Genomic DNA, 13,678 nt, shown 5'->3' on the forward strand with positions numbered 1-13,678 from the left:
AAATGCAAATTAAAAACATATTAAGATATCACCTCACACCTGTCAATACATCAACAAGTGTTGGTGAGAAAATGGACAAAAGGGAGCCCTCATGCACTCACTGTTGGTGGTAATGTTAATTGGTGTAGCCACTATGGAAAATAGTATGGAGCTTCCTCAAAATATTAAAAGTAGAAATATCAAATGATCCAGCAATTCTACTTCTGGGTACTAATCCAAATAAATATAAAACTCCAATTTAAAAAGATATATGCACCTGTATGTTCATAGCAGCTTTGTTTATTATAGCCAACATATGAAAGTAAACTATTGATAGATGTACATCAATAGCTGTATGTATAAAGATGTGGCATATACACACAGTGGAGTATTACTCAATCATAAAAAGAGTGAAATTTTATTACTTATGAAATGAATGGATGTAGAGGGTATTATGCTAAGTGAAATAAGTCAGACAGGAACAAATACCATATGATTTTACTTTATGTGGATTCTAAAAAACAGAATGAACAAACAAAACAGAAACAAATTGGTAGTTGCCAGATCGGAGAAGGTTGGTGGTGGGATTAAAAATGTGAATGGATTAAGAAATATCAACTGCCAGTTATAAAAATAGCCACAAAGCTGTGATGTATAGCATAGGGAATACAGTCAATAATACTGCAGTGTCTATGTATGGTACCAGGTCGATACTGGACTTATTTGGATGATCACCACATCAGGTATATAAATGTGTAATCATGAAGTGAAATACTGAAAATTAACATAACATTGTATGTCATTTGAGATAGAAAAATAAAATAGAAATTTAAAGAAGCAATCTGATTGTTCATCAATAGAAAAACGAATATGCATATATAGTGATCTGTTCATGAAACATTACACCACATAGCAGTTAAAATGAATGGACCCAGACCTATGTTTCTGATGTCTAATGCTAGATTCAGAAAAAGCCAGTGTGCTTCCATTTATTTAAAGATTCAAAACATGCAAAACGACAGTACCTACTGTGGAAAGATACATATGTACACGGAAGTAGGAAAGCATGCAAATTCAGGACAGTGTTTATCTGTGGGGTGGGAGGAAGGCAAATGGGACTGAAGAGGAATCAAGTGGGTCTGGAGTGAACTTGTCAAAATGTTAGGGTTGCCTAGAACTCAGTACTGACACACAGAGTTTTGTTATTTTATTCTCCCTATTTTTTGTTGTTGTTGGTTTTTAAAAATGGTTTTGTAAGTCACAGGTACTCACTTGAGACCAGATGGATGATTGGAGGGTGATCTGGAAGAAACCCAGGACAGGATCCTGACTGAGTTCCAAGCTAGTCTTCTTTCCACGTGGCTCCCAGTTCATGATCTGTCTGTAAATAAAGGATTTGCATCATTTTGGTTCTAATCTCAGTAATTTATTTTACCTGAGAGATATTGTTTGTCAAAGACCATCAGGCCACATCTGCTCTGTCCAGAAATAGCACAAAGCACATTTACTCTGTGAGGCTGAGCTGTTGCTTCCCAGATTGGCTCTGTTTTCCAACCTTGCTCACTCATTGCAACAAAATGCTGAGCCATTGAAAGGTCTTTAGGGAGAGAGAGAAAGATGATCTAAATATGCAAAAAGTATAAAGGTGGGAAGAGAGGAGGGAAAAGGGGGTAATAGGGGGGGAGGAACAGGAAAGGGGGAGGAGAGAGAGAAAGAGAATCAGCTTTGCATGAGGAAATAAACAGGACGTGATCAAATAAAGTCAGAATATTGCTGAGAAACCATGAAACAAGCATGGGGTGTGTTTTAGATGTGTATGACTTGAAGTAGTAGCACTTCTATAGACTTGGAGCACAAATGCACAATCTAATGCTCATTAACTTTTTACCAGTCTATCGCATGACAAAAACAAGAGACAAATGATACTTTGGCAACTCCTGGAGATCCTTATGCAGAGAGATTTATTGAGTTTTGGAAAAATCCAGGACAGTGGTTTTTTTTTATCACTGCATCCTTTATACTCTCCAAGATATAATAGAAGAGGCACTTCTTTTTCTGTTCTAAGCATGACTTCCAGGTCAACTCGAGCTTTTCAGTTGGTGAGCCAAAGCTTTCTGCTGTTGGAGGCAGTGACCAGGACAATAAGGAGATAATCCATATAGGACAGGATCTGTGACAGATCATTCTCTGGAGTCAAACAGCAAATTGGACATAACTATGTTTCAGATTCTTCTCAACCTGGGATGCCTACAAATGATATGAACTATGAACATATTCTTTCTGCACTGCTGGAGACAACAGCCCTGTAACATAATTCCTTGTATTGTATCCAGAGCAATGCAGCAACCACTAATGTTGATTGAGCACACACTCTTATAAATCCCTTTTGTCCTTTAGTCTCAACCATCTTCCCAGGAAAGTACTCTTGCTAGCCTCCTTTTGTAGCAAACAAAACTGAGACTCAGGAAGATTAAGTCATATACATCAGGTCTCCCAAAAGAAGTGGTGGAGCCAGGATTTGGAGCAGCCAGTTGCTGCTAATAGACTGGGCTTTTATGTGCCACACTATGCCTGGGAGACAACACACACACACACACACACACACACACACACACACACACACACACACATATAATCACCCTATAATGCAAATGGACATAACGGCAGAACAACAGAACTGAACAACTGGCTGCTATGACATGTGCTGACCACCAGAGGGTGCGCACAGAACATGGTGGCATCAGCAGCAGGTGGCAGAATGTGGCAGGCATCAGCCACAATAGGATAGTGGAGCAGGTGAGTGAGGGCACCAGACCAATGTGGGGCACTGGTGCTATAATCAGGGTGAGCCTCTGGTGGTTACTGGAAATTCTTTCCTCCGGCACACCATGTTCTCACCTGGTGCTCACACCCTGCTGCCAGTGCCGAAGCCACCACTCACTCGCACCCACTGCTGGCATCTGGCATTGCCTCTGATCGTTTGGCGCCACAAGTGGTTGTGACTGGTGGCTGCCAGCCCTGATTGCCTTTCAGGGCTTCTCCATCTCCCCCTGCTCCTGAGGGACAATCGGGGCAGCAGCCACCACTCACACCCACTGATGGTGTCGGCCCCACTCACACTTGCTGCTGGCACCTGCCCCAATCGCTCATGGGAGTGGTGGTGGCAAAAGCAGGGCTGCCTGCCAGTAGACAGGGGAGTGGGTGCTGTGGTGGGAGGGGCCAGGCGAGGGCACAGAGGATGGTCCGAGACCCTGTGCCCACCACAGCCTCATGGCCCACAATTCCTTTCAAGGTGTATAAATTCGTGCACTGGGCCTCTAGTTTAAAATAAGTGAAGGCAGCTACTGAGATGACAGCATCAAGTTATATGAGGACCAGAGGACCTGGGCTTCAGATACAGCAGATCTAAGGCGGAAATAGTCATACGTCAGTGAAGGTGAGGATGGTTTGCTGAAAATCAGAATCCTTTCCTTGGAACTCCCAGCAACCCAGAACATCCACCACGGGGCATCTATGTGTCCTAACCCACCAAATTATGGCTAATTCTACTATGTCCCTCAACTCTCAGACAGCACAAGTGGAGGTGGACTTGGAAATTATATTGGATGAAAGCTGGAATGCTAAAGCTTGAGTTCAGGGTTGCCACTTACTAACTAAATGGATTCATTTCTGTGAAATAAGAAAAAGAATGCCTGCTACTTAGAATGGCCAAGTCAAGCCAGATAGAGGAACAGAGGACTCTGTACACATTGTTGACAAAATGAGATATTTTGTTCTTTGTTCCATAAGTCAAAGCAGAACATTACAACAAAATATTGGAATTGTCTACGCAAGACCCATGCAAATCTCAAGGAGCCTTCCTTTTCCTTTAGTACTAGAGGCTCAGTGCACAACTTAGTGCACCAATGGGATCCCTTGGCCTGGCTCATGAGATTGGGCCAAAACTGGCTCTCCAACATCCCCCAGGGATCCTGGATTGCGAGAGGGTGCATGATTGGGGTCAGGGAGAGACTCGGGAGGTTGGCCAGACAGGAAGGGATTGCAGGAGGGCTCCAGGGCATGTCCAGCCCACCTCACTCAGTCCAATCTGCCAGAACCCAGTAGCAAACTAACCTACTGGTTGGAGTGTCTGCCTCCTGGTGGTCAGTGCACATCATAGCAAGTGGTTGAGAGGCCTAAGCATATTACCGTATTAGCATATTATGGTTTGATTGAACGGTTGACCAGATGACCACTTAGCATAGTAGGCTTTTATTATATAGGACTATTAATATTGGCCAAGTCATTTTTTCTTTTTTATTCCATCTCTAAGAGGAGGGTTATTAATCACCAAAGTCTCTTCTATTTTGACATTTTGTGCTTTATTTTGTAACAGGTCTAGAGAACTTGACTGGGGTTTCTAAATGATAGTTTGGGTACTTCCAAGTCACCTTATTCTTCTAAAGTAAACAATCATTGCATTCCTAGGGCCCCACCCATCACACAGGACCCCAGAGGAAATCTAACAGCCTACAGATATAATTACAATGGTTCTAATTGCCCGGGGTTCAAGTAGGGAGGGTGGCATTCATTCTAACAGTTCTGTTCTGGGTAATGCCAGACAACAAGAGAAAAAAGTTTGAGAAAGCTGGATTTCAGCCCTGTGATCTCAAGCCACTGCTTCACTGATAAGTGCCACTTGGAAACAATGTCAGGTATGACCAGCTAAGGCAAGCTGGGAGCCAGAGCCAGGAGCCCTCCCAGCTTCCTGCCTCTCTGTGTTGGTCTTTTCCCAGCAAGACACATCAAGTGTGGCAACTCTAACTAGTGGGAGTGACTGCAGCGTGGCCCAGAAGCAGCTGTGTATCAGCCAAATGCTTTGCCAATCCCTCCAGAATAGGGCGGACCCCATTCTAAAGGAAGCCAGCCCCTGGGGAGCCTTGGGACGAGTCTGAGAATGACAGGTCCATTTTCAAAGAAAAGCGGATGATCAGTAACCCTGATCACAGTCTATTACACAGACCCTCCCCCATCCATCCATCCCCTGGGTTCTGACGGGCTGAAGCAGAAGATAGGAAAAATCACTTATGCAACATGTAGCCGTCTGCAGCCCGGAGATACACATAATGCCCATGGCCGGAACCGCTACAATGAGATAAGCCTGGGTGGGCTTCCAAATCACCGTGCAGTGGACACTCGTCCATGACTCATTCATTCTGTGTCTCTAGCGGGCCATGCTCGCTCCTGCCTGGGGCCTCTGCATTGGCCAGTCTCTCCCGGAAAGCTTGGCCCTCAGGTCTCACACAGCGGGCTCCTTTCTGAGGCCTTCCGTGCACACAGCATCCCATGACTCTCTATCACAACGCTCCACCTTACATTTTATATAGAACTTCTCATTATCTGAAATGATTCTGTTCACTCATTTTTCTGGTTTATTTTCTATTTCCTCCTCCAAATGTTAACTTAATGAGAGCCAACATCATCGCTGTGTTCTCCAAACTAGCCCAGCACCTAGGAAAATAGGTAGCAGATGATAAGGGATCAATAAAAACCAGTAAAATGAATTTGCTAAAGGGCTAATTCTATTTAGGACATGTGTGTACTAGCATGGTGAGATCTCAAAGCTTCAGGGTAGTTTGCATAGACACTTTGAACATACCACCATTTCATAAACCATCCCCTATCCTCACCCCATTAAAGATCTGACAGTCACTATAATCCCCAGGGAGTGGCTCCTGACAGCTATATTTATACTACATAACGCTTTCACTGAGGAATGAATTTGGTTTTAAGTAACGGCAATAACAATGCCCTATCTCAGTGCACTGTGATTTCAACAGATAAGTTATCATTTTTCTCGATCAAGAACAAATCAGGAGTGAAACCCAGACTCAGTGTGGCAGCTCAGCCATAGAGGGACCTTGGATCTTTCTTCTTCGCACACTCTGTTCTTAGCACACAACTTTCATCTGGTGCTTGTCATATCATGGCCACAGGATGACTGCTGCACCACTAGGCATCGCATCTAAATTCCAGAGAAGAGGAGGAAAAGCAAAAGGAGAAAGAGCCATCCATGCCTTGTAAATCTGTTGTTTCTTTTTATTGGGAAAACAAGCTTTCCCAAAACACATCTCCAGCCACCTTTATTTACATCTCCTACATTAGTGCTGGGTCACATGGCCACCCCTACACCAACTACTGTCAAAGGGAAAAGATTACTAGGACTGCTCAGGGGTGGGGAACATCTGGTCCTGGGGCCATATGAGGCCCTCGAAATCATTAGGTCTGGCCCTGTTAAGGCATTTGGGGTGAGTTAAGTAAATATTTGACCAAATCTAGCAGGCTAATTTTTAAGTTGATCATTTTATCTGGCCCACGAAGGATGTTATAAATATCCAAATGGCCCTTGACAGACAAAAGGTTCCCCATCCCTGGTTTAGATTGTCACAATCTATCTTCTGGGACTGGAAAAAGGACCTATTTTTCTTCAGATCAAGGTATTTCCACATTCTCTTCAACAAACAGATGTGTCATAACTAAATGAACTAGAGTAGACTTGACTCAAAGTCAGAGCTGAGGCTTACAGGAACTGAGAGTTAAAGGTAGACCCCTTGACCTGCCACATTTTTAACTTTAAGATTGGATTGGGCAAGCTGTTTAAATTCTATATTATGCTCAAATATACTCACAGTATGTTTCCCTTTTCTGTTAAGCTAGCTCAAGATACAGTCTGTTATTTAAAACTAAAGGGTCTTTGTTACAGAGCTTCTAACTACCAACATTCTACATGGGCAAGAGGCTGCACTGCATGGGTGCTGTAGAGCGTCAGACAGTCCACCCACAACTCCCTCAAGAATGATTCTTTGTACCAGTGTGCTCCTCCAGGGGCAACCCAAATACTGAGACATTATGTCATCAGCCTGACAGCCTTCTCCTCCTCTTCATCTTCACAAGTATTCACTGAGGTCCCAAGTGGAAAAAGAGAGCTGCCGGGCACTAACAGTCTGCCTGGGAGAGAGGAATGGGAGCCTGCAATAGCACCCACACTAGCTGGGGAAGGAATGGAACTGTGGAGATGTCACATCACAAATCTATGTCAAAGGCCAAAAATATATCGTGCCTTCTGATTACTAGCCCAGTACATTTTTTTTTCTTTTTTTAAGCCATCTGATTATTCCGGGCATGTGCACACACCACACACACACACACACACACACACACACACACTCACACACACATACACAGCCATCTAGACCCCTACAATCAAAAAAGACCCAATGAGTGAAAAGCCTGCCACGTCAGCTTATTATTCCGTCCCTGCTAATAGCCACAATGAATATTTTATGAGAGACTATAAGGACTGTCACTCAAGTGTTTTAAAGGGCTATCTCCACAGATCTCTTACTCTGTTATCTATGTACTTGATCTATATCCTTCTTCTATGGATACATTTTTTCAATTTACATGAATTTTAAACAGATTTTTCAAAACATGTTGCTTAAAGCTTACACGCCTCACATGAACAAATGGTTCCATGATCATATGGCTTTGGAAACACCTGGTTAAAGAAAAGTTGAATGGCTTCTTCATTGCAAGACCTTGTCCAATAAGCATAATGAGTAGCCAAGAGAGGGATTTAGTGTGTGGTAACTTCCAAATTTGTTTCACCACAAATATTTACCCTTGGTGTATATTGGAAGGCTGGTGATTGAAGAGAAGTTTTGGGAAGCACTGCAAGTGGGAAGATGCAGGAGTTAAAGCCTAGAAACTACTACCTCTTTTAAGAATCAAGAGGCATATTCTGTGATTTGGTGAAGTAGGTCATGTCCAAACTTAAATGTACCCCTCGTGAATGTCACTAGATAATTAGCATCATCCCTTGGTCCCCCGTTCCTAAATTCTGCATCACAGCTGCTGTCTCGGGTGAAGAGCACAATGAGCTAGCAGGGCGTGCGCTTGGGATCTGGAGCTGATCATGTTATTTCTCTGATCATCAAGTTCCTCTCCTTCAAAAAGAGCGTGACAGACCATAGGAGAATGAGGTCACTGTCAAAGGCTCAACACCCTATTATTTTTCTTCTGTTCTAACCTTTATCAAAGACATTTTCAACAATGCGTGAGTGGGCCACTTTGACCTCAGTGACAGGATACACAAACACTTATTTTTCTTGTTCAGATCCACCTTCTCTAAAAGTCCTCTTGGTACGATATAACAAATATCCTGTTTCCCAGTATACAAACACTTCCCTAAGACACCTGGCACCAATGAGGCTGCTTCATAACCTTGATATACTTAAGCATCCCTACACGGACAAAATGATTTTAGGAGAATTAAATGCCAAGATTGGCAATGGTTTTGCCAAAGCTCCATTACAGGACATCTAGAAGTAAACCTTGCTCCCCTGAAAGCCTTTTTCCCAGGCACAGGGAGATCCAAGTCAAAGAAGAAAATAACAGGACAAACTCTTTTTCATCACAATGTAATAAAACTGAAGCTTATGGAATAAGTCCAGGAGAACTTCATCTCTAACTCTAAAGGCTCAACATTATCAGCCATTTGATAATCAGAATGTTATTGTTTTTCTTTATCCCCAAGAGGAATATTTTCAGTCTATATTAATAAGGATTTGTATTCCCCTAAATTTACTTTGACCTTGTGCTCTCCTAAATTGAATCATTTGAAATGTTCTGTGTAAAAGGAAATGGTCTTCTCTATGGCAATAGGAGCAAGAATATTAAAAGCCATGTAGTGTAACAGAAAACAAACAAAAAAAACTAGCAAGAGCATCAGAAGAACAAGATTGTAATCAGTGTATAGACAGCTGTTGCCATGAGTTGAATCTTGTCTCTCCCAAAATTCATATTTTACAGTCCCAATCCTCAGCTCTTTATAATGTGACTGCATTTGGATTTAGGGTCTTTTGGGTCTAATCAAGTTAAAATGAGGTCATTCGGGTGGGCCCTCATCCAATATGGGTGGTGTACTTAAAGAAAAGAACATTTGGACACAGACTCAAACAGTAAGAAGATGATACACTCAATAGATAAGGGAGGAGATGGCCATTTGCAAGCCAAGGAGAGAGACCTAGAGCAGGTTCTTCCCTCACAATCCTCAGAAGGAACCAACTCTGCCAATACCTTAACTTTGAACGTCTAGCCTTCAAAACTGGCAATAAATTTCTGCTGTGGTACTTTGTTACAGCAGCCCTGACAAAATAGTTAATTTGGGGGTAAATCTTCCAATATCTCTGGGTCCATTTCCTCATCGGTAGCACGAGGGAGGGGGGCCGGGGAATGGCCTTTGAAATTGCTTTTATGTCTAAAGGTTAATGATCAAGGATGAAAGTAGCCTCTCGCCAATTCTCCTGAGATGTAAACACTCACCATCTTCTGAGAAAAGCTTTCCCTCTTATCTGCAGATCAATGGATTGGAAGCTGTCTTTGATACTCCTGTCTGGCCTTCCTAATTTATATTTCAGTAATGACTTCAGGAAGCAAAACAAGGAAGAAAGGAGGCCCAAAGTAACTCCTATGGAAGGCCACAGACTTGTAAGTTTCTATCACTTTATAAGAAATTCATCATTTGGAAAAATTGGCTTATAACACATTCTACGGGAAGCGCTGGGTTGGGATCAGTTGAAAAGACCAATAACAAATTCCAAGTTTCATGACGTGGTTCCCCATAACAGAACCTTTGTAAATTAAATAAAAGCACACATTTTTTGTGCTCTCTTCACAACCCATTTCTGGGATCTCTCCCCCCCCCCCCCCCCCCCCACACACACACTTAAATGTTAATCGTGAAAGGAAATATGTTTCAGGCACAACTATGGACCATCTGAGTGCTGCTATCCTGCTCCAGCTCACCAATAAAACAGTTAATAACAATGACTTTTTGCAACATTTATCAACCTCTTATCAGCTTGTATCATCTTGGTATAAATCCCAGGCTATTAATGCGACTTCAAAGCCTGCAATGTAGTATTAATGCCAGAATCATAGTGGGTAATGAGCATTTTGGCAACTGCAATTGCAGTTCTAAATGCTATAAAGCAGAACTGATGTGCTAGCTCCCCTCTTTACCTCATTGAATGTCTCCTCTCCTGCCAAAGGAGCTGCAAAGGTAAGTTTCTATGATGTGATTTTTATCATTGCTAAAAAGCAATGATAGGGTAACCTTCATAAGCAGCTAAATGGCCGGCTTAACATCAACTATATAAAATAAAAACCAATGTACTCGGCAAGCATCAATCCAACATTTAAATGCACGGTGCTTGTATCAGTCAGGGTCTCAATAAGATGGAACATACAAGTCAGGAGAATTCAAAGGAGCTCTATTTACTCAGCGACTTTTACGAAGGCATACTCAGGGTGCAATAAAACCACAAGGATTGTGGGCAATAATCCAGGGTTAGGAGCTAAAGCACTATGACCACCCTTAGGCACAAGGAAGTTAAGAAGGAGTGGCGAGCAGAACCCAGAAAAGGGCTCAGTCTCACTTTAATCACCAGCCTATGGTACTCATACTTCCACCCAGTTGACTACAAGTCTGGAGGTTCCTGCAACTCCCATTCAGCTCCCTACTTTCTATTACATTTTTATTCTAAAGGATACAGCTCAGAAACAGCCAAACGATGTACAGGGCCAGGAGGGCCCAGAGTCCCCATGCCCTCTCTGAGTGCGGCCCCTCCCAGCACATCAACCGGCTCACCAATCTGAAAGCTCCCTTATCCTCGCTGTTTCGGTTTTTATGGATGTTCCACAATGTAGGCATGATTTCCCAAATCACTTGCACTGGTGAGTGAACTCAATCTGTAGCCCCCTCTTCTCCCCAGAAGTTGGATATGTAGTTCTAATTCTCTAATCACGTGGTAGGTTCCTTGGTGACCAGCCCCCATCCTGCAGCTAACTAAGCACCACACATAGTAACCTCATTAGCATACAAGAGACATTCCTATGACTCTGGTAACTCCAAGAATTTTAGGAGCTTTGTGCCAGGAACTGGGACAACTATATAAATATATATATATATATATATATATATATATATATATATATATATATATATATATTTTTTTTTTTTTTTTTATATATTTTTTTTATTTTTTACAGAGAGGAAGGGAGAGAGATAGAGAGTTAGAAACATCAATGAGAGAGAGTCATCAATCAGCTGCCTCTTGCACGCCCCCTACTGGGGATGTGCCTGCAACCTAGGTACATGCCTTTGACTGACCGAAATCGAACCCGGGATCCTTCGTCCTCAGACTGATGCTCTATCCACTGAGCCAAATCGGTTTCAGCAAATATATATCTTTTTTACCATGTCACACCAGTACACTATATTATCAAAGCATGTCAAACTCACAGCCCTTGGGCCACATGCAGCCACAACAAATGCTTTTGCAACCCATCCAATATAAAGTTAAGTAAGAAACGTCTTAATACAAAATTTGTAGCTTAATTTTTATAATATCCTATTATACAATGTTTGCTAATGACTGATTATTATAATCATGTTGCATTCTTTTCCTTACTCGCCTTACATGCAGGTGCACCATTTCTCCTCACTAATACTAGCAGTGAATATTTTAGTAGCCGATTACCACGTCATTAGTCTTGGACTGACTTGTTCGATGTGCACAACAGGAAATATTTCACTTTCAGAGAACAAGAAAAATAGGTTTATTTGCATTATGCTTATTAATTTGTGCAGGTATTCAGTGTCCTGGTAAGTTAAAGAAAAAATTAATTTTTATTAGAATGTCCTATTATTTTATGTTAATGAATACTAATTTATATCAGCCTTTTGTATTCAGCATGTCTCTATGGAAATAAATCTATGTTTCTATGAAAATTGAAGCTTTTGGGTTTTTTTGCAGCCCACATAAACTTAAACCTTGTTTACTTGGCCCATGTTAGCCTTTGAGTTTGACATGCTTGCTGTACCAGTTTCTGGAACATAATGAGCACTTAGTATTAATGAATGATGCAGGCTTCAGTGGGCCATTCTAGGGTTCTTTCTCCTTCATCTTGAAAAATTAGTGAACTTTTAAAAATACATATTTTTATTGATTTCAGAGAGGGTGGGAGGAGGAGGGAGGGAGGGAAAGAGAGAGAGAGAGAGAACGCAACATCAATGATGAGAGAAAATAATTGACCTGCTGCCTCCTGCACACCTCCCCCTGAGGATTGAGCCCGAAACCTGGGCATGTACCCTTGACTAGAATCAAACCCAGAACCCTTCAGTCCATAGGCTGATGCTCAATCCACTGAGCCAAACCTGCTAGGGTGATTAGTGAACTTCTAAAGCCAAACTATTTATGCTTTAAGATTCTCCCCCACCCCCACCCCAGTTGGATAATTTAGAGAAGACAAACCCTGGCTTCCAGAATTGTAGGGCACTTCATGCCTCTGACACAGAGAGACCATAGGAGAAGCATTCACAAAGACATTTTTAGAGACAGAATTTAAATGATTTACAAACTGCTCCTGTCTCCTCCCAATTTCATCTCTTTTGTCACCTTCACAACCAACAGATTCTGCTGCTCTAAATAGAAGTAGGAAGCTGGGGTTGGACATTTGCTGGGGGTGGTAGGATATTTTTGCCCATGTAATACATGTATAATGTGCCACCAAGGGGACTTGATATTCTGGATAGTCCCCAGTGATATGAGTTCCACCTTATGCTATTAGAATCCCAAGTTACCAGCATTTTACAAAACATAGGAACACTGAGTCTCTAACAGGAGAAAATTGGAAACTAGGGATGAAGGAAATGGTTATTCTAAATCCATTAACAGAAAAAGCAAAATGAAAAACAAACAGTCTACCAGGGCTAACATGACTTGAAAATATGGTATGAAATTTGCATTTAAAGGAGGGCTCAGGGGAACAGTACTGAAGTTTTCTGCCCATCAGCAGAGCTAGGCATCAATCTGATGGACTGTTAGGCTACTCAAAACTAATAGCTTTCTAATTTTAACAAAAACGAGCCACACCCTATAACCATGCTGTGAACTCCCAACTTAAACACTTGTCCAGGGGCTTCCTAATGTCCTTTTTGGAGAATATTTTTAGCCCTGCTCATGCACACTTGGCCCACCTTCCTGTGGAAGTGGGTACTCTTCATCTTGAGAGGGAAAAAATTATATATATATATATATATATATATATATATATATATATATATATATATATCTCCCTCATCCTCAGCTGAATGTCCTGCTTGGCGCCTGCATCCTCTACGTATGCGATGCCTTTGATCAGCAGCACACAGTATCATCATTTCAGGCATTCTCAGAACACACATTCAAGAACAGATTGTGATCCCCTGCAAATGTGTGCTGGAAACACCTGGCATTGGAAAGAAACACTGGAGGCAGTTGTTCCAAACCCGATGGATCACTCTAAATGACCTGGGGGTGGGGGGTGGGGGGAGAAGATGAGAGGGGGGGAAAGGAGATGGAAACAACCAGTGGGTCATGGGAAAGACAGTGAGAGAGAACCGAGTGGATATCGGGGCCCACCCAACATATAGGACATCATAGCTGAAGGTGGGGCCCAGGTGTCTTTATCAAGGCACACCCCTCCCCATCAAGCAATGGAAAGGAGACATATACGAATTTTCCTTTTCATGTCGCCAAACAATATGCACCTGGATTGGGTACAATGGAATTACCTGGGAAACTTTTTCAAAATACACACATGCAAGACCTTCCCT

General features: G+C 42.2%; 1 long non-coding RNA gene across 1 annotated transcript in view; it reads right to left on the reverse strand.

Annotated features, from left to right (window-relative positions):
• Positions 1-1,364, reverse strand: part of LOC118716751 — a 32,180-nt gene extending 30,816 nt beyond the window's left edge. The window contains exon 1 of the long non-coding RNA XR_006741342.1: positions 1,252-1,364. This is a non-coding gene — a long non-coding RNA (uncharacterized LOC118716751). The remainder of the gene's footprint in view (positions 1-1,251) is intronic.
• Positions 1,365-13,678: the final 12,314 nt, after the last annotated feature.

This window comes from Pipistrellus kuhlii, unplaced genomic scaffold, assembly GCF_014108245.1.
Source record: "Pipistrellus kuhlii isolate mPipKuh1 unplaced genomic scaffold, mPipKuh1.p scaffold_m20_p_12, whole genome shotgun sequence".
Lineage (NCBI taxonomy): Eukaryota > Metazoa > Chordata > Mammalia > Chiroptera > Vespertilionidae > Pipistrellus > Pipistrellus kuhlii.